General features: G+C 38.7%; 2 long non-coding RNA genes across 7 annotated transcripts in view; one reads left to right on the top strand and one right to left on the bottom strand.

Annotated features, from left to right (window-relative positions):
- The window catches only part of LOC144293046 (uncharacterized), a 70,486-nt gene extending 51,129 nt beyond the window's left edge, over positions 1–19,357 (bottom strand). For 2 of the 4 annotated variants that reach the window (XR_013360522.1, XR_013360525.1), the window contains exons 1-3: positions 15,235–19,201; positions 14,337–14,394; positions 14,182–14,247 (exon numbers count right to left, since the gene is read on the bottom strand). This is a non-coding gene — a long non-coding RNA (uncharacterized LOC144293046). The other 2 variants (XR_013360523.1, XR_013360524.1) reach the window with 2 other exon arrangements.
- A 112-nt stretch (positions 19,358–19,469) lies between these two features.
- The window catches only part of LOC144293045 (uncharacterized), a 95,711-nt gene continuing 93,746 nt past the window's right edge, over positions 19,470–21,434 (top strand). For 2 of the 3 annotated variants that reach the window (XR_013360518.1, XR_013360521.1), the window contains exon 1: positions 19,470–19,986. This is a non-coding gene — a long non-coding RNA (uncharacterized LOC144293045). The remainder of the gene's footprint in view (positions 19,987–21,434) is intronic. The other variant, XR_013360520.1, reaches the window with a different exon arrangement.

The raw sequence follows: 21,434 nt of genomic DNA, 5'->3' as shown, positions 1-21,434 counted from the left end.
TCATTTATAGCTAAGAAACAAAGGCTGGAAGAGCTAGGTGACTGGTATTCATTATCAGTAGAATCAGTCCAGGGATATTTTTCTTTTGTGAAACTTTTTACCAATATGTTAATTTTTCACCCCAAAGCCCAAAATATAAATAGCCACATTCATGTCGAGTTATCCTGTTTGACCCCCCCAGCAGGTCAAGAAATATGAAGAAATGACAACCATTTATCATTTTCAAATTATTTTAAAACAGAAAATATACTTTGCTACACACTAGTATGGCTGATACATAAGTGACCAAAGCTATGAGAATGATTTTTCACTGGGGTCATAGGTATAGTGGAATAAAATGGGGAAAGGGCACAAATTTCAGACACTGTGATAGCCAGGTCTAAATCAGTGCTTCCCAACACAGCCTATGGGCTGGGAAACCTATCCTCTCACATGCAAACAAGCTGATAATAGAGTATAACACTATTTGTGAAGATGAGTGAAAATTTATGTAAAATACCTGGTAGAGTAACTGAAGTAATACTCATTCAATGACAGTATTCCTTCTCCTGTCTGTTACTCCCTGTAGGAGGTCCTGTAGTAATTTGCTAAATATTACCATTTTGGTCTGACAGCATTATTACAACTTTACATACCTAACTGCTTCAGTTACTTAAACAAAGATGATATATAATTGCTGAATTATAAAACCATTAGCCCAAGAGATTAAAAACCATCACAAGAAACTCAAACTTCTCATCTCTCAAGACCACTGAGCCAAAAGTGGAGTGAGTGATTTCCCTTCTGTATCTTTTAAGAAGCACAGAAATAGAAGTTTGGAAGAGTCAGACTTCAGACTTCTGGCGAAATGAAACTAGTAGGCTACTTTTTTTTTTTCTTTTTAGAAAGAAGAGAGGTTGGGGATTCATGCTCTGACAGCTCATTCAATGACTCTCCAGAAAGTGGTGGGAAAGAATTTGAAAATCTAAACTTCAAAGGAAAAGTAATATGAACATATCTCTGTGCAATAAATAAGTAGCCCTGCTTTACATGCCAACTCTGACAGCTATTATTAGACCCCACTGGTTAATTAGACAAACATATTTGGCTAATTTCCCTTCAAATTCACCATCAATGTCAACACTTTTGGATAATCCTAAAAGGCTGGGAATTTACAAGTCATAAACATTTAACAAAATAGCTAAGCTTCTTAAAATACTTTTCCCATCTGTGTTAAGCCACAGAAAATCTAACCGGAACAGCATTATATCCCCCAGCCTACATGAGTTTTTATTAGAGATAGTAAGTCACTTAGAGCTCCATGCTTTAAGTGTAAGGGGAGAAACACAACACAACAAAACAAAAACCCATGTTTTGGTTCTGTTAATAACCTAAGATTAGTGGGGAAAACACATTAGTAGTTTATAGTTAAACGGTCAGTTTTCACTGGGCCAAAATATACATACTAAACCCTTAACATCTTTTTGTTCAATGATCCCATTGGGATCCCATGTCAACAAGGCTCTGTGCAGTCCTGCTCTAATTATCTCTCCCCCTTCCCCTGGGCTGAAGCCAGTTTTGCCTTCTCTGTTTTCCTTAAATTCACCAGCTCTTTCCCTCCCTGGGGACTTCACATGGGCCTGGAAGTCTCCTTGCCTATCTGTTCCTTCCTCCATCAGTTCTCTGTTTAGATGTCTCCATCCCAAAGAGGCCTCCTCTGATCCTTTCCCACTAGGTTACTCCTCCCTGGGAACCCTAGGTCACTGTACCAAGATTTGGTTCTTTTATTGCATGGCCCATAATCCGTAATTATACATTATTAATTTGTTCTCTTGTTCAATGAATGTACCCTGCTGCTCAGTCTACTTTATTTGCCAATGTTCACTCAAACCCTAGCGTGGTGTCTGGTACATGACAGGTACTCAGTAGGTATCTATTTAATGAATCAATCCACAAAAAACACAAAGAATAAATGGATGAAAGAATAGATTGATGAGTCCCTGCTCTACAACTGTTTTCAATTTAAATCAGTACAAATTACCAAATGTCATAGTCTTGTCAAATTCTGTCATGGAGACTATCTCTATAAAGATCTAACAAGTTATGGTTTAGATTTCTGGTCAGTTTGAGAGTCTTCCATTTACTTATGGATTTTTTTTTTAATTAGGAGAATTGAAATGTCCAGTGTATAAACAAATATTCCACATTATACAATAAGAAAAATAATTGGTGATTAGAAGTTGCATGGTATTTGGACAATAGATTTATTTGTTAAAGCCTCTCTTTGGCATATATGCATGCAGCATGCTTTTACAGTTCGGAAGAAGTCACATACCATTATGTCTACTAGATCTTTCCAAGTGTTCTACTCTCTCTTTTCCCAAACCTCATCCTCATGGCCATACTTGGGGTTCCTGCAGAACCATCCCTCCACCCCTCCCCCAATAACCAAATACCTACTGTTTTACTCTCATTCCAACCCACTTCAACCCTACACATTCACACTCTTCACCCTAGCTCTTCTCTTTTTGACACAACTTCTAATACCAAAGTTCCTCAGAAGTCTTGCTTATTTTTGAGCAAGTTTATTTTTTATCTATAAATGTCTTTTCATGGCCTCCCTTCAAATCATCACGTGTACTGTGAAACCTGTCCTTTCTCCTTGTGACCTAGCAACCCCTTCAGCACTCTTGCTGATATTTTCATTTCCCTTAATGCACTAAAAGTCTGTGCCTTGCTCCCCAGTGCTACTTTTTAATCACTATCAACTGTTTCCCTTTTTAACATTCAAAGTCGATAAGATCTATTTTTATCAGCTTTTCACCATCTTATATCACCCTTCACAACTCACCATTACCTTCTTCAACCATTTCTACGCCTGATTCATCATTTTCCTTTCTGCCTTTCTCTTGTGTCATCATTAGTGACTTTAATATTACAACTGACATTCTGACTCATTGCTATTCACCATCCTTTACTTTCTTGGACCTTTGACTCTAGCATTCATCAGCCCTTAATAAGTATAGTCATATCCTGGAACTTGACCCAACACCTCCAAAGTCTGAAATATCAGCATGAGCTGATTATAGATCACATGACCTTTGGCTCCATATTTTTTTAATTCAATTTTTTAACTTAAGTTTTTGTTTTCACTAGCTTTCTGCTTCCTCATTTTCTAATGACCCCTGCCAGTATTGCCTCTTGTCCAGTTGGGGCTTCCAGGTTAGTTCTCTTTAATAGTGACTGACACATTAGGAACCATATTTCTTGGCTTCCTCTCTCACACACATTGTTTTCCCCAACCTCTTACTGCTTATGTCTCCATGAAAGGTTGTTCTAAATGGGTGCATAGGAGGCTATGTCCTGGTCCTCCCAAAGTACACAGGCCCCATGGAGCTCAGCTTTCTGGGAAGATAGGAAGATGTCCTTTACTCACTGTTCCAAATCATCCTTTGTCACTAGTACTCAAAGTGACAGGACTTTAGGTCCAAAGTAATACTAATCCTCCCATAAGATAACTCCCATTTTTTTTTTCCCCTGTACAAAGTCCTCTGCTATATACACTTCTCCAGGAGACCCCTCCCACCACACACTAGCAAAGGACAAACACACATGCAAACTAAACTAACAATCCCATACCAACAACAACATATACAACAGTTCTCCATCCCATAATTCCTCATAAAACATCCTCCACTCCTCCCCCAGAAATTCCAGTTTGTTCTGTAGACAATGACATTGCATTGGTTTTTCTGGAGGAACCAGTAATACACATGCATGCATGCATGCACACACGCACACCCCAAAAAGAATACTATGCTCTAATATTAATTCTGAATATCTATTTAGTCCTCTCATTACACTGAATGCAAGCCATTGAGTACAAACTAGTTGCTTTCTCTAGCATTAATGAGTTTATTCTAAGAGCATAAGAATTTCCTGAGTAAATACAGATTCTTGGCTCCCAATCACAGCAATTCTGACTTGGCAGGTCTGAAGTGGGGCCTTGACTCTGTGTTTTAACAAGCACCCTAGGTGCTTCTGATTCATAATTTTTAGAATACTGCTTACCATACACCACCTGCTGCTTGGAGCTTAGCTTTAATGAGGTATCGGTCAATCACAACCAAAATACTATGGGCCTGCTCTGTTGATACATCTGCTTCCTCTGCCAACTACTCACCAGATCTGTGATAGGAAAGACTTCTAGAATACCAAATTCTTTACATTCCTTGGAAAACTGTATTGGACTAACCAACTCCAGGAACTCAGTGCTGACCTGAGATGATGTACCTGCCAAGGGCCCCTTTCTTTGCCTTATGTAGCACAAAAGGCAGAGTGTGTCTAGAGGCTAAGGCTGAACTTACTATAAAATTTCCACTGCACTTCATAGTGAAATAGTGATTATATTATTTGTTTCTGATGTTTATGTTTCTATTCACAATTCAATTATTACTGTATTTATTAGAGCATATTTAAAATAATGGTAATAATGAGCAATCTCTTTTCTTATTGAAATTATTCATCCTTAAAAGTAGTTTACTTCTAGTATTCAAATTGTACTTACCAGAGTATGATGCAGGAATCATCAGTATTGAAAATGTCATGAGATTCTCGTTTATTATACAGATCCCTGAGTCCCCTTCAGCGGTATTAGACTCTATAAATCTACAAATCTGCATTTTAACATAACCTCTGGTGGCTCCAATGCCCACATACAGTTCCCATGTGTCAGCACCAGTCCCAGGGAGCTAATCAGTAACCTGGAGAACTTTTACAAACTACTCAAACTCATCCCTGGCTTAAAAACCAAAATCTGATGGTAATAGAGAAGAGATAGAGGCTAACTAAAGAAGCTCATATAATCAATTAAAAAAAAAAAATGTGGACTCTAAAGGCAGAAGTTGAAGTTAACCAAATTTTCAAATCCTGGCACATCATCATTATTAACATGTGCAAGGCTCCTTTTTGTTTGGTTTGATTTACTTTTCCCCTACAAGCTAGTAGCCCTACTGCCACTTCATATCCTTTGGTATTTATAGTTATTGCAAAATAGGTAGTGTTGTTTGTGTATTTATGGACTTGCAATTTGCATGAGTATATCAGATGATAGATTTAATGTTTTAACTTATTTCATTCAATAATGTTTTTAACAGGGGCACAGGTTGTTGCACGTTCAAGAGTAATTCATTTGTTAAGTCATTGTTTCTAACTACTGTGTAATATTCCATAGCATGCATCCACACATCCAAGAAATTTCATTTATCCGTTTATCTATTCCCCTAGGGAGTGGCATCTAGGTTGCCTCCAGTATGCCACCATGATAAAAAAATATGAATAAGTATTTTTCTGAACAATATGATGAGATGAGAGATTGCTGAGTTAGGAAAATTTTTCAGACTAGTTTCACCTAGAACTGCCAGATTGCCCCCTACACTGGCTACACTGAGCTTGCATATTTAGTAGCAAGTGAGGCTGAGTACTTTCTCATGGACCTGTTAGTCACCCACAACTCCCCTCTTATGAATCATCTATCTATATGTATATGGACCATTATTCTATTAGGCTGTATAATTTTCTTTTGATTTTTTTAAAACCACTTTATTGAGGTATGATCAATGTGTAAAAAGCTATACATATTTAATGTATACAATACATTAATGTATTTAATGTATACAAGCTACACATATTTAATGTGTTTGGAAAAAAATATGTATCATGATAAACCATTACTATACTCCATACCATAAACATATCACCTCCAGAAAGTTTTCTCCCACCTTCTTTTATCTTTTGTTTTGATGATAAGAACACTTAAAGGATTTACCCTCTTAGCAAATGTTTAGGTATACAATATAGTATTATTATTCCTCAAATAAGTGGTATCGCCTAGTACTTGTCTTTCTGTACATGGCTTATTCACTTATTCACTTAGCATACTGCCCTCCACGTTCATCCCTATTGTTTCAAATGACAGAATTTTCTTTATCTTTTTTGAGATTTTATTTATTTATTCATGAGAGACACATTGAGAGAAGCAGAGACACAGGCAGAGGGAGAAGCAGGCTTCTCGCAGGGAGCCCAACGCAGGACTCGATCCTGGGACTCTGGGACCATGCCCTGCACAGAAGGTAGACGCTCAACTGCTGAGCCGCCTAGGTGTCCCAAGATTTTCTTCTTCTTTTAAGGCTGAGTATTATTCCATTGTATATACATATATGCCACATTTTTAAAAATAATTCTTTTTTGTCAAGTAAACTTGTTAGTTGTAGATGTTGCTTTGCCCATAATTATTAAACAGAAATTCAAGATATGTCAAATACATCCTTTTTTCCCCTTATTTTTTATGCATTTGGGTTCATTTAGGTATTTAAAAAGTCCTTTTTTTACACCAAGATACAAAACCATTAGCTTACATTTTTCTATATCTATTTTTATACGTATTTGATCTTCCCAACCTTTTTTCTATAAATGTAAGGATCTAATCATATTTTTCATAAAGTGAGCCAGTTACTCCAACACTAGTTAGTAAATAATTCATCCCTTCTCTACTGAGGTTCATGCTATCTACTTTGCATAATGAGTTTACACATGTACCAGATTTGTTTCATTGAGGTGTGTGTTCTTGCACCAGCATTTTATTCTTTACTAACGTGGCTTTATACTTTGTCTTAAACCCTGTAGTGCAAGTCATCTTCCTATAGACATTTCACAATGAATTTGTAGAGTTCTGAAAAACATCCTACCATGATTTTTTACTAGAATTGATGCGAATTTATAGATGAATCAGTATTAATGAACATACTGTATCTCTTCACTTATTCAGATACTCTTCTATTTAATGTATTTTTAAGTTTATTTACTTGCTTTACAGATGCATTATGGTATATTTTTTTCTATTCTATTTCTTATGATGCTATACTGGAATAGGGGAAAACAATATTTCTAAGTTAATCTTGTAAATTTGGTTATTTTGCTCTTTGTTATTTCTAAAGGTTGCCTGTTGCTTTAGAGGGATTTTTCTTAGTAAATAATCATATAATGTGTAAAAACAGGTTTGCATCATCCTTTCAGATATTTCCTCTTGTTCCTTTTTCTTATTATATTGAGAATTTCTTGAATGACAGCGATGATAGTGGGCATCATTGGCCTCTCATCATAATATGGGTTTATCTAAATTCTCTTATTAAGCAGAATATTTGATCCAAGTTTTTGATAAAAGGCTTCATTAACTTTAAATATGGCTTTATTTTGTCTCTGAATTTATTTTTATAATTTTTTTAAAAATTTTTAAGATTTATTTATTTGAGAGAGAGAGAGAGAGAACAAGCAGGAGGGGCAGAGGGAGAAGGAGAGAGAAAATCTCAAGAAGACTCCATGCTGAGTACGGAGCCCAATGTGGGGCTCCATCACACCACTCTAAGATCAGAACCTGAGCCCAAACTAAGAGTTGCACTCAGACGCTGAACCAACTGCACCACTCAGGTGCCCTATAAATATGTATAATTTAATCAATTTTTCCCCTAAATTTTTAAGATAATCATGTGTTCTTTCATGGTCCAATAGTGTGGCAAATTATGTTGATTGATTTTTGATGACAAGGCATACTTGTCTTCTTGGGACAAATCTGAATGTGACATATTGCAATATTACATACAATTTTAAATATATATTTATAATTATATAAATTTAAACAAAATACATGATATACTTAGAATATATGTTTAATAAGCTAACATTTTTGTAGGATTTTGCATGTATTTTAGTAAGTGGATTGGACTCTAGATTTCATTTCCTTACAATAACTTTATCTACTGTTGGTATCAAAGTAATGCAAGCCATGTATTTTCTTTAAAGAACCAATTGTATAAGCTAAAGATGATCTAATCCTTAGAATTTTGAAAGAATTTACATAATATAGCATCTGAGCCTCTACATTAGGAAAAAAATTTATTTAATGGTTTTTCTGTTTTATCTTGTGTCATACTGGCAATCTTATGATTGAGAAAAATATATTTTAACAAGATTTTAATACGTATTGTCATAATTGTTCACAGAATTCTTTTATTTTAAAACTATTGTGTATGTATTTTTTAACTCCACATTTTACTTTTTTTCTTAGTGCCAGTTTTTTCTCACTTATTTATCTTTGGAAAAAACTTTAGTTTCTTTAATCTTCACTATGGCTTTTTTTCTCTATGTCATTAATTTGTCATTATCTTTAATAGTTTTTCTTATCTCTGAGTTTATTCTGAAACTCTCATATTGAATTGAAAGCTTTGCTCATTTAATTTCTGTATTTTTTCCTTTTTGATAAATGTATTTAATGCTTTCAATTTTTCTCTATGTGTTTCTTTAGCTGTGTTTATGAAATTTTAACATGCTTTTTCATTCAGTTGTAAGGATTTTGTTTTTTTTTATGGTTTCATCAACAGAAATGTTATCAAATAATGTGATTTTAGTTTTTAAGCTATTATTTGATTATTGACACCTAATTTTATTGCCTTGAGGTTAGAAAACAGATGCCCATTCTTTAATTAGACACACAATTGTATATGTGGGGGGAGGGTTACAAGTCTTCAAAAATAATATGGAACCCCTTTTTACTGGATGTAAATTTCCCTATATATCTCTCAGTTAAAAACACATTATATTGTTGCCCTATTCCATAACTTTGATTACTTTTTTGTACTTTTGATTTCCGGTTTTGATGTTCCTAAATTTCACTTTAATAGATCTTGACCTTAGTGATTTCTCCCCTTAGCAATATTCTTTCACACTTGAACTCATTGTAGCCTGAGGCATTTCATTTGTCTTAAACTGCAGTAAAACTTCTATGATTAGCTTGACAATTACTGCCTTCCTGCCACTTATTTTTATTTCTCATTTCAAGATTTCTATGTGGTTTCTACCCTTATGCCTTTTGAATTTTTTAAAAAGATGTCCATCTCTTTCTCCTTCCTGTTGCCTCCTATAGTAATTTATTCATCTGATTTTACAGAAACTTATTCATTCTGTGACTGTTTCTATTCTATTCAGTATCTTTTTATTGAGTTTTTAATCTACTATGCTATTTTATACTTAATTTTTACTATTCGTTCTTGGCAACTTGTTTCTTTTTATCAATACCTTTTCTTACCTCTTTGATAAACTTAATTGTGCTGATTTTAAAAAGTTATTTTGTCTAGGCAGTTCTACTTTGTGGGGAATATAGGTTGTTCAGTTTTTTGTCTCTCTCTTAAAAGAGTTACATTCCTCAAAGGTTTTGTTATTATTCCCTAGGATCTCGGATTCCTTACCCAGGAATATACGTCCATAGGGAGGGACTGAAATCCAGACCCTGGGGGGATCCCTGGGTGGCTCAGCAGTTTAGCGCCTGCCTTTGGCCCAAAGCCCGATCCTGGAGTCCTGGGATCAAGTCCTGCGTTGGGTTCCTGGTGTGGAGTCTGCTTGTCTCTGCCTCTCTCTCTCTCTCTCTCTCTCTCTCTCTATCATAAATCAATCAATCAATCAATCAATCAATCTTAAAAAAAAAAAATCCAGACCCTAACATGCCCCTTCTGATATATTTAAAGCCTTTGTCATGACAGCCTGGGTTCCATTGTTCTTTTGTTAACCAAATCCTCAACAAATGGCCCTGCTCACAGAAAATCTCCCAGTATGCCCAGCTGGGTACTGCTTCTTCCTTAAAGCTAAGTTACATCCTTATAATCACTTAGACCTTAAAGTCTAAAGGAGGATGGGGGAGGCTGGGCTACTTGTTCTAATCCTCACTAACCACAGACACTGTGGAGAACAATCCCAGAACCACTGTTGACAAGTATGGCCTGTTTTCTCTCACAATGGGATGGGAGAGGACAATGGTTCACCCAGTAATGTGTGTAGGAGAGGGATCTACAAAACCACATACATGCATGCCATGAAAAGATCTTACCGTGCCCCTGACCGCTAGAATACCTTCCCTCTGGGTTGCTGCATCACCCTTTGCTCAATCCTACCCTCTTTCTCAGAGGTTTCTCAGGATGTAGCAACATAACTCTTGTTTCCATGGTATCAGTATATATGCAGTATTTACAGGGTTGAGATGAGAAGGAAATCAGAGGATTATGTTTGTTTGCCATCTTGACAAAGACTAAAATCTATTCCCAGGTTTCTCTGATAGGTGAATTATCTGTCCACAATTTGGATATATTTGGACAAATATTTGGTTATCAGTTTATAAAAGTTAGTGTTGCTCTTATTAAAAAAATAAGATCAAAATGCTTTTATAATGACCTGAAATCAATGTTTTTTTTTAGGAATGTATATATAAGTTTTCAAGGCATCTATATAGTAAGTTTATGCAGATTGTATTATATTGATAGGGTCTCATTTAAACATCTGTAATACTGGGTATATTTTACTTGATAATGGTGGATAGTTTTTTCATTGTATTATTTATTTCTTCATGTTTCATTTAAGGTTTTCTCATCTACTTTTATAAGTGAATTCTCTATTTTCTCAAAAAAAAAAAAAAACCCTTAAGTTTTATTTAAATTCTAGTTAACATACAGCATAATATCAGTTTCAAGTGTATAATATAGTGATTCAACACTTCCATACGATACCCGGGGCTCACCACAAGCATCCTTCTTAATTCCTATAACCTATTTAATCCATCCTCCCACCCATCTCCCCTCTTTTATTTCAGTTTGTTCTCTATAGCTGAGTCTGTTTTTTTGGCTTGCTGCTCTTTTCTTCCCCTTTGCTTATTTCTTTTGTTTCTTAAATTCCACGAATGCGTGAAATCATATGGTATTTGTCTTCTCTGACTTATTTCACTTAGCATAATACTAACTCCATCCACATGGTTGCAAATAGCAAAATTTCATTGTTTTTATTGCTGAGTAATATTCCTTTGTGTGTGTGTGTGTGTATATATATCTCTCTCACATCATCTTTATCCATTCATCAATTGATGGACACTTGAGCTGTTTTCCTATTTTGGATATTGTAGTTTGAGGAAACTCCATACCTTTTCCAGCATGGCTGCACCAGTTTGTATTCCCACCAACAGTGCAGGAGGGTTCTTTTTTCTCCACGTCCTCATCAACACTTGTTATTTCCTGTGTTCTTGATCATAGTCATTCTAACAGGTGTGAGGTGATATTATATTGACTTGTATCCCTGATGATTAGTGATGTTGAGCTTATTTTCATGTGTCTGTTGGCCATCTGTGTGTCTTCTCTGGAAAAATGTCTATTCATATCTTCTGCCCATTTTTAAACTGGATTATTAGGTTTTTGGGTGTTGAGCTTTAGAAGTTCTTTATAAATTTTGGATGCTAACCCTTTATCAGATAGGTCATTTACAAATATCTTCTTCCATTCCATAGGTTGCCTTTTTTTTTTTAATTTTTTTTTTTTGCCTTTTAAGTTTTTGTTGGTTGTTTCCTTTGTCATGCAGAAGCTTTTTATTTTGATGAAGTCCAAACAATTTATTTTTGTTTTTGTTTCCATTGCCTTAGGAGACATATCTAGTAAGAAGCTGCCAGGGTTGATTTCAAAGAGGTTACTCTTTCTTTTTTCCTCTAGGATTTTATGGTTTCTTTTCTCACATTGAGGTCTCTAATCCATTTGAACTTATTTTTGTGTAAGGTGTGAGAAAGTGGTCCAGTTTCATTGCTTTGCATGTTGCTATCCAGTTGTCCCAACACCATTTGTTGAAGAGTTTTCCCACTGCATATTCTTCTCTCCCTTGTTGAAGATTAACTGACCATACAGTTGTGGGTTCAGTTATGGGTTTTCTATTCTTTTCTATCAATCTATGTGTCTATTTTGTGTCAATACTATATTGTTTTGATCACTATGCCTCTGTAATATAACTTGAAAACTATAAAATATTGATGAAATAAATTGAAGAAGAGGATACAAAGAAGCAGAAAGACATTCCATATTCATGGATTAAAGGCAAAAATATTGTTAAAATGCCTACACTACTCAAAGCAATCTACACATTTAATATAGTCCCTATCAACATACCAACAGTATTTTTCAAAGAGCTAGAACAAATAATTCCCAAGTATGTATGGAGCCACAAAAGACCCTACATAACCAGAGCAACCTTGAAAAAGAAAAGCAAAGCTGTAGGAATCACAATTTGGAACTTTAAGTTATATTTTCAAATTATTCTTATGGAGTGTCATTTTATTCAAGAAATTGTCACATTTTCATATAAGAAACAGCTTCCTATACTATTCCTTGAACGCTGAAGGGATATTAAATTTCCAATATTCAATTAGTTTTGACCTTGAAAAATAGACATTTCATATGCCTTCATCATGACTATTAGGGAGAATACACCTTAAAGAATTTCTAATCAAGTTTCTACTTCACTAGAAGTAAACACTGACATACTGGTATTACTATTTTGATTAAGTAGAAAAGCATTTTTAATTTCTCTCCCTAACCTACCACACACATTTGGAATGATATACAGATGTATACTTTAAGAACAATTCTAGAAAATTTTTAAAAAATAAAACTATCCTTTTACTTACTAAACTTCTGGCCTATGATGTTCTAGACAAACACAGCAAAATTAGTTTCATCTACTGCTTGTCTTATTCATTCTGGCCTTTCTTTCAAGGCAAAGTACATGGGAAAAACAAAACAAAACAGTGCACCAAGAACTCATGGGAGAGTCTTTCAGGTTCATTTTCTGGGTGAATGCTTCTCTATCCGACCACCAGAACAGAGAAGCTTCCAGGAAGGTAGAGAATTGAAAAATACGGAAAAAGAATGAGTCACAAGAGGGTCTTACCATTTTACTAAGAGGGAGAGTGCATAAAGAACTTGAAAAATCACTGCAACTTATTTGACATATGCAGTTATCACAGAGTATTTTACTTCTCAAATTAAGCATACACTATAATTATTTTGTGAGGCTATGAAATTCTCCTAGAAATAAAGAATATTAAAATCCACAGGTCATGTTAATGTAAAAGATTTGTCTTACAAATTAAACCATATGATAAAAATTTGGGGATTTTAATAAAGTAGTCCCCTTGGATTGAGTCCAATATTGATCCTCTACATAAAACGTGTTTTAAAAGTGAAAGAACACTAAGTTTCCAGGGCAAAAATACTGAAAAACTAACTGCAACCCTGCAGCAACCAGCTAACAATTTACTTTTGGTATATAGAAAACAATCTTAATCTTAATCTAGGTAAGCTAGTGGAGAGAACTAAGTATTCACCTGCTGTACCTTCACAAAATACATTTCAGAATGTACTCGCTGATTTGGGCTCATCAAACACAAGTTTGTGTTTCAGAAACCCTCTTCTCTGTTGCCTTTGCTCTTGCCTTCCTGTGGTCATGATGGTTTCCCCAGCTCTCCTCTGAGAATCCAAATCTACTGCTTCTTTCATGACCTGTTTCAAAGCTCATCTTTTAAAGAAGGATTTTCTAAATATTCTGTAAATATACTTCTTATGCCATTGACCATGTTCAAGTAGGAGAGTTGACAGTAGTCCCAGGAGAGTGAGCCACACCCTCTGAAGTCCACCAGACTCTTTCTCATCCCTTAATTTTTTTTTCAGACTCTTCCTGTGTGTTATACATTACCCTCTCCTTGATATCCTCTTTTTAAAATACAAGTCTCTTGGGGAAGAGCTAACATTAGACACTTAATACTTTAGTATGAATAAGATTATTAGACTACGTCCATTTGGCTCAGAGCTCTTACCAGAGTTCTAAGCACCTAGAAGAGAGAACAGTGGTGTAAAAAAAGAGAAACAAATTCTATAGTGATAACAGCTCACCATTTTTTCCTTTGGCTTTCCTAATTTAGCAGATAACTATATTTTGGTTTAGTGTCAAAAGTAAGATTATGGGGATATAGCAAAACTCCCTAGGTTCAAAATCAGGCTCTACCACTTACTATATTCGTAACCTTGGGCAAAGTACTTCATTTTCCTATCCCTTGGTTTCCTCATTTGCAGAATGAAAACAATGTACCTACCCATGTGCATTACTGGAGGTAGTGCATATAAATTCTTAGAACAGTGGGTGGTATAAAATAGGCAATATTTTCTTCTTTTGCTTTTCTCTGCCTTGTCTCATGCATTATGTGCAGCTCCAAGACCCAGAATTCTGATGGTTTAATGGATTCACAGTTGAAATCCTCATTTGTCTCTCTCTATATATCATAATAACCCATACCTTTACCAATAAGTAGGATAGCTGTTGCCTAGGATGCCTGTCCAGCCTCTTCATGAACATGCTTTCCTAAAGACAAAGATCTCTGTTAAGTCACAGCCTGGTTGTTATTAGCTTTAAACAGTAGGAAACTTGAAAACATAGAGTGCTTCATTTACCTCTACATCTCAGTGCCTCACGCAGCATCTGGAAAATGACAGCCATGGGAAATACTAGCTGGATTGAAAATATATTATTGTGATAATAATAGTAACACTTGGGGTTTACCCTATCTTAGCATTATAATGCCATCTCTCTGATAAACTGAAAGCACTCTATAAACCTTGTCAACTATATGGTATCATACTTGTTTCACATGGTTCTGAATTGGGAAATTATTCCCATTTAGAACAAAAAAGACATTTACTAAATGCCACTAGATGCCAGGCAGTGTGCCCAACATTTGGAAATTATAAAAAAGAAAGAAAGAAAAGAAAAGAAAAGAAAAGAAAAGAAAAGAAAAGAAAAGAAAAGAAAAGAAAAGAAAAGAAAAGAAAAAAGAAAAGAAAAACAGTTTCAATTGTCCTACTTTCCTCTCTTTAGTGGGAGGTTCCACTCCTTATGTACATTTCCCCTCTTTCCTCTCATGGCCCACTCTCAATTATCCATTTCATTTCCAAATATATGAGAATGATTCCATAATCACCTTATGCAGGTTTTATTCACACTTGTTGGCAAAATTTACCAAGACTTTTTTTAGGGTTGTTTATTCTACTTTTTTATATTACTTTTGAATTGCAATAGCTTAATAACGTTTGCAATATACTTTACAATAATACTTCCTTTTAATCAGTGAAAAAGATAAAAAAAAATACTATCTTATCTTTAAATTGTTTGATGTTATATATTCTCTGAATAACAGGGCTATCCATGCTGTGCCCACTTTCTTATACCAAGCATATGTGCAAAAGTTGTATATATATATTTATTTGATTGTTTAATAGTTATATAAATATGCATTTATTCTAAGCTTTTCCTGGTATCTTCCTTAGGGATACATGGCACTCTTTAGCTTACCTTTGTGGTTCAGTACACTTTTCTTTTGAAATCTGTGTTGATAAAATTTTTTTCCCAGAAGCCACATGCTCCAAGTAATCTGTTTTCTTCTCACTGGAATGGAATTGATTTCCCAAGGTTCTCCTCATTTTCTAGTCAGCAGCCACTGAAGGAAAGCATAGTGGATCCAAAAGAGTATGGACTCTGAGTTTCTGTTCTAACTCCCTGTATTAAGAATTACTGCTCATCACAGTTATTAATCTCAGAATCATTATTTCTTCAACTGAAAAACAGGGCTAATAAATACTCCATAAATTGAATTTTAAGAAGACTCAATGAGATGTCGGCTGCAGAATGCTTGAAAGAGTCTGATGAATGTTAACTCTTCTATCCCCATTTTGCTGACTGGATTAAAGGCCAGAGTAACCATAGTCCTCTGGATTCTTCGGGCTTTTCAGTTACAGTAGATTCTTCTGGGTACATCAAGAATATATCAACTGTTCAGATTTAGAAGAAAGGCACCGCCAACAGAAGACTAATTTCAATTCAAAAAGCATTATGCTAGAATCTAAGGGGGATTCAAAGATGAGAAAGATAAGGTTTCTGACACTAATAGCCTGAATACTTGAGTTATAATCTATATTAGGAAAGCATCAGTGTATCTTCTCTTTCCCTGTGCACTCTGTGGTTATCTCTCAGCAACATCATTTATTTTATTTCTCCTCTTATTTGTCAACAACCTTTTTAACATACTGTTTAACACATCAGTATGCTTTTAATGCACAATCCACTCGGTGCATTAGATCTCTTTCCTTCAAAACAGATCTCATCTTTCCTACAGCTGTTCTACATCCTAAGACTCCTCCCACCAAACTTCAGTGCTAGCCATGTATGGACCCTACTTCCATAAAACTGTGTTAATCAAATGGCAGATGCTGAGTGGTTCATGTCAAAACCCCAGAGAATAATTTAGACTCTGGTGTTCTACAGGTGCATAAGCTAAGTGCCAATACTGATAAAGGAGGGAAATGTTTCTAAGAGAAGATGGAATCAGTAGCACAGGGTTAGATACCACAAGTGGGGAGGGGTAGCTAAGAAAATAAAGGGTGCATCTTGGAGGCTGAGGAGAAGAGCAAACAGCAAGGTCACCAGCTACACAGATGAAGCAGGGATATCAGTGTCATTAGAAGTTGAGGTCTTGGAAGAAGTATGAAATCAGAAGGAAACTGGGAACACAGAAGTCAGAATTGGTCAGAGGAATTAAGGAAATCAAGATATTTAGACAAATCAGATACTTTCTGAGATAGCCACTTTAATATTGCCTTGTTCTGTCCAGTTTTTAAGGTTGTGCTCTTACTCCAGAGTGACTGAGTACTCACATGATTCCCTACAAGCTCACCTGAAGTTATGAATACTGCTCAGGAACTATCTATAGCACTTCTGGGAATTGCAGTTCAATATCCCATTCTACATCTTAGGTTGTAATTCACCTTCCTCCACAAATTTCCAATTTAAGACCTGCTTGATCAGTTTGCCACACATATCTCTCTCAAGTTGATGTGAGCTAATAATACGGTACAGTTGTTAAGCAAGTGAACATACTTGCATATCCTTTTAATATTAATATAAATTTATAGTCCAGATAATAGAACTCTTGGAACTTACAGTTTTTGAAAATCATCTACAGTACTCTGTGGGGGCACCTGGGTGGCTCAGTGGTTGAGCGTCTGCCTTCTGCTCAGGGTGTGATCCTGGGTCCCAGGATCGAGTCTCACGTTGCATGGAGCCTGCTTCTCCCTCTGCCTGTGTCTCTGCCTGTGTGTGTCTCATGAATAAATAAATAAATCTTTTTAAAAAAAAAAGTACTCTGTGAAATCTGGGGCTGTGCTTTTAAGAAATATTTGAAAAACTGGGGGATCCCTGGGTGGCGCAGCGGTTTGGCGCCTGCCTTTGGCCCAGGGCGCGATCCTGGAGACCCGGGATCGAGTCCCACCTCGGGCTCCCGGTGCATGGAGCCTGCTTCTCCCTCTGCCTGTGTCTCTGCCTCTCTCTCTCTCTCTCTCTGTGTGACTATCATAAATAAATAAAAAATTTATTAAAAAAAAAAAGAAATATTTGAAAAACTGAAAAAGGACAACCAGTATAGTAAATGTCCTACAGATTTATTTTGTAATTGAGATGTTTGATGATGGATCTGGTTTTTACTGAGGAATACTAAAAGGTGAGATGCTAGATGATCTTGGTATTTGAAATATTCATATGTTAATTGAATAGATTTTTTTTTCTGTGTCAGAACTAGGGAAAGTATAAAAATATTATAAGAAAGAAATCAGAAATCTATACATTGGCAATACAGGTGGCAAAACCATAAAACAAAGGCTGAGAACTTGAGGTAGCATGCGTTGTCGCCTTTTTTTTTTTTTTTTTAAAGATTTTATTTATTTATTCATGAGAGGCAGAGACACAGGCAGAGGGAGAAGCAGGTTCCCTGCGGGGAGCCCGATGTGGGACTGATCCCAGGACCCCGGGATCATGCCCTGAAGGCAGACGCTCAACCGCTGAGCCCCCCAGGTCCCTGATGCATTTTCACTTTAGCCTTCAGTTCAACATCACTCCTTAGACTCTTCTTTAAGCCTTCAGTAGGGGCCAGGTGCTGAACTTTTTCCAAAATAAGACAGTCTGATTCCTAGTTACCTATTCTTACCACCTTTGATCCTAGCTATCACTTCAGTCCTTGCCCTGCTCTTCACATCTGAAGCAGTTTGGGGTATTTTCTTCCTTCCCAGCTCGGATTTTCTCTGTCCTTGACAATGATCCCTCAGGGTCCCCCCAAGTCTGACCCATCAACTCTGTCACCACCCCCAAACAATGGCATTCAGTGTTGAAGCACAGGAAAGAAAACAAGGTCTTGGAAATCATATAAAAGAACCTGCACTAAGGAAGACATGTGACAGCTAAGAATCGTGTTTCCTTTCAAAGTTAGGAGACATACTGCCTTATTAAACAAATTAAAATCCTTGCCGATTCCAGAAAAATATCTTTCTTCAAGGAGAACAATCGACGAGAACATCTTTACATTTTTAGTCGTTTTAAGCTGAGTCAAACTACGTTTGTGTGTGTGTGTGTGTGTGTGTGTAATCACTGTGAATTAACAACCAGGGAGGCAAAACATAAAAAAAAGAAAAAAAGAAAAAAAAATTCGGGCAGTCTGGGTGGCTCAGTGATTTGGCGCAGCCTTTGGCGGAGGGCGTGACCCTGGGGTCCCGGGATCGAGTCCCGCATCTGCCTCCCTCTCTCTCATGAAAATCTTAAAAAAAAAAAAAAAAAAAATCAAGACTAGGGTTTTTTTTGACGGCACAATGATTCCGCAGAGACTGGACATGGTTGAGCAGGGGTTTGCACTCTCGTTCCACATTCCTTCTCAAGGAAAGCACAAACAGCGTCGTGTAAGTGGTATTTAAAGAAAAGAAGGGCCGCCAGGGTGGCTCCCCGGTTTAGCGCCGCCTTCAGCCCAGGGCGTGATCCTGGAGACCCGGGATCGAATCCCACATCGGGCTCCCTGCATGGAGCCTGCTTCTCCCTCTGCTTGTGTGTCTGCGTCTCTCATGAATAAATAAATCTTTAAAAAATAAAATCTTTAAAGGAAAGGTGGCGGACGCCCCCGCATGGCGACGCTGTCACCCCCCACCGTCTGGGCTGCTTTCTGGAGCTGGGGTCACGGGCGGGCACTCGATGGAGTATTCAGGCGCTGCATTCAACCCCGGACAAGCGGGCTTGTTTCTGACCACGTGGGCTGCTGAGGACCACGTGGGCTGCTGACCCGAAACCAAGGTCTCAGCGTCGCCCCAGTTCGGGTCACAAACTTCCTCGGTCACCCGGAAACGTTCCCTTAACCTTGCCGGTCAGACGACGATCATTTGGGTTCAAGAAAAAAAAAAAACCGCAGCAACCGCGAGAAGCCAAGCAGGCAGAGCGGGGCGGAGAGAGGCCAACCCTTACCTGGCGGCTTCCAGGGCGCCCAAGGTGCCCCCGCCCAGGTCTAGAAGCTTCCACTCGGCCCGCACGGTAGGCGGCGGCGTCAGCGAGCACGGGGCCCTGCCGGGAGCGGAAGTCAAAGGGAAGCGCCGCCCCTACGCTCCCGGCAGCCCCCGGGGCGGGCGGGAAACAGCCCGGGCCGCAGACGCGCGCGGTGCCTGCCGGAAGCCGGTGGCGCAGGGCCTGTCGGGAAGCGGAGGGGGGCGTGCCGGGCCCGGCCTTGGCCCAGTCGGCGGCACGGGGCCTGCCTTCGCCCGGACTGCGAGCCGAGCGGAGGCCCCGTGTCCGGGCTGCAGAGCCAGGCCTCCGCCCGCCGGGGACCGAGGCAGGAGCCACGTGTCGGCCGACGGCCCCGGGATGAGCCTCGCAGCTCTGGGCCTCGTGGGATCTGAGAGCGGAGTCGTGCGCGCAGAGATTGACGCCTCGGCCTCGCGCCGGCCGGTGCCTCAGTGGCGAAGGTGACCGCGCCTGTCGTCAGTGCCTGGGCCGCGTGCGGGGGCAGAGCCGCTTTCTGCACTTCCGGCCGCCACCGGAAGCGCTTACACAGCCCCGGCGTCGCACGTTGGGGCCCCAGCGCTCGGCTGACGTAAGGGCCTCGCGACCCACCGTGGGGCTGCCTGCGCCTCCGCCGCCCCCGGTGCGGCCATCGAGCCTCTTCACAAGCGCGGGTAGGAAACCCCGAATAGCTTGAGCAGCGCTCGGCGCCTCGGGTCACAACCCACCAGTCTGTACAGCGAGGTAGGGATATCGGGGTGTGGGGACGAGGCGGGGACGACTGAAATTCCCGCGGCTCGGCGGGGCAGCTCGGCGGGGCTCGGGCCTGGGCCTGGAGACCCGGAGACCCGGAGAGCCGGGATCCAGCCCCACTTCCGGCTGCCCCGGAGGAGCCTGCGTCTCCCTCGACCTGTGCCTCTGCCTCTCTGTGTGTCTCTCACGAATCAAAACATAAAATATTAAAAAAGAAAAAAAGGGTACACTTGAAGTTTCAGGAGCAAGATAAGCAGAAATAAGGTGAGTCTGAAATACTTTGCTTTTACCCTCCGAGAAAAAATATAGCTGACCAAACCTTCCTCCCCTGCCGGGGACAGAAAATCCCCGTATTAACCTGTGACTCCTGCTAAATGTACTTGCTGATCCTCCACTGCCCTTTCTGATCGCACAGTCCGGTAACTTACTCTCTTTCTGTTAGACGCGTTGCATAAAGGTAAGCTGGAAATAATCAAATGTTACAAGCAAAATCGTGACAACGTACATTTACAGCCTCAAAGAAGTTCCACGTGGGTGCACCTGGGTGACTCAGTGATTGAGCGTCTGCCTTCAGCCCAGGGCATGATCCCGGGGTCCTGGGATCGAGTCCCACATCGGGCTCCCTGTGGGGAGCCTGCTGCTCCCTCTGCCTGTGTCTCTGCCGCTCTCTGTGTGTGTCTCTGTCTCATGAATAAATAGTATCTTTAAAAAAAAATTCCACGTGTAAGTGGACATTCATGGGTCAAACCCACGTTGCTCGAGGGCCACCTGCACTAGCCTTCCTAGTGTGTTAATGGAACGATTGACTCTGCTCACCGCGTTCATGTGACTTACAGCCTGTAGTATTTACTAAGGGTGGAGAGTTAGGAACCAATGATAGTGGGGATTTCTTGTCATACTCATTCTACTCTTTCTGCCTTTTGTGTAGCTTTTTGTTGTTGTTGTTGCTGTTCTTTTGCATATGTGTAGCCAAGAGGAACATAAATGTGCGTACATACAACTGAATGATTCATCTGCTAGAATTGCTAGAACGGCATTTTTTAATGAAATAATTGCTCGTGTGGTTAGCATTTGGCTTTAGTCAGGTGATGAGAAATCAGATAAACATTTCAGCAAAGCCTGTGTTTGAAGTCCTGCCTTCGGAGGAGAGGGAAAGCCTGTTCATACTGATGCATACTTCCAAATGCACGATGAGTGGTTATGTACCGGCATCCACCTGTTTATTCGCTGTTTCTGATTCCTTCTCGTCAAGTGGGCTCTAAGTCAAGGTTTCCTCTTGCTGGCTTACCTGACCTTGCTGAACAACTTGTGAGCACGGGGGAAAACGTTGTGGTAAATTGAAAATGCACAAACTTGATCAATAATATTGAATACCACATGTGACTCTGTTAAGACACATTTGGGACAAAATTTTTGGTTCCGTTCTGTTCTTCATTTTA

This window comes from Canis aureus, chromosome 21 (genome assembly GCF_053574225.1).
Source record: "Canis aureus isolate CA01 chromosome 21, VMU_Caureus_v.1.0, whole genome shotgun sequence".
Lineage (NCBI taxonomy): Eukaryota > Metazoa > Chordata > Mammalia > Carnivora > Canidae > Canis > Canis aureus.
This window is presented reverse-complemented; position numbering and strand designations above follow the sequence as displayed.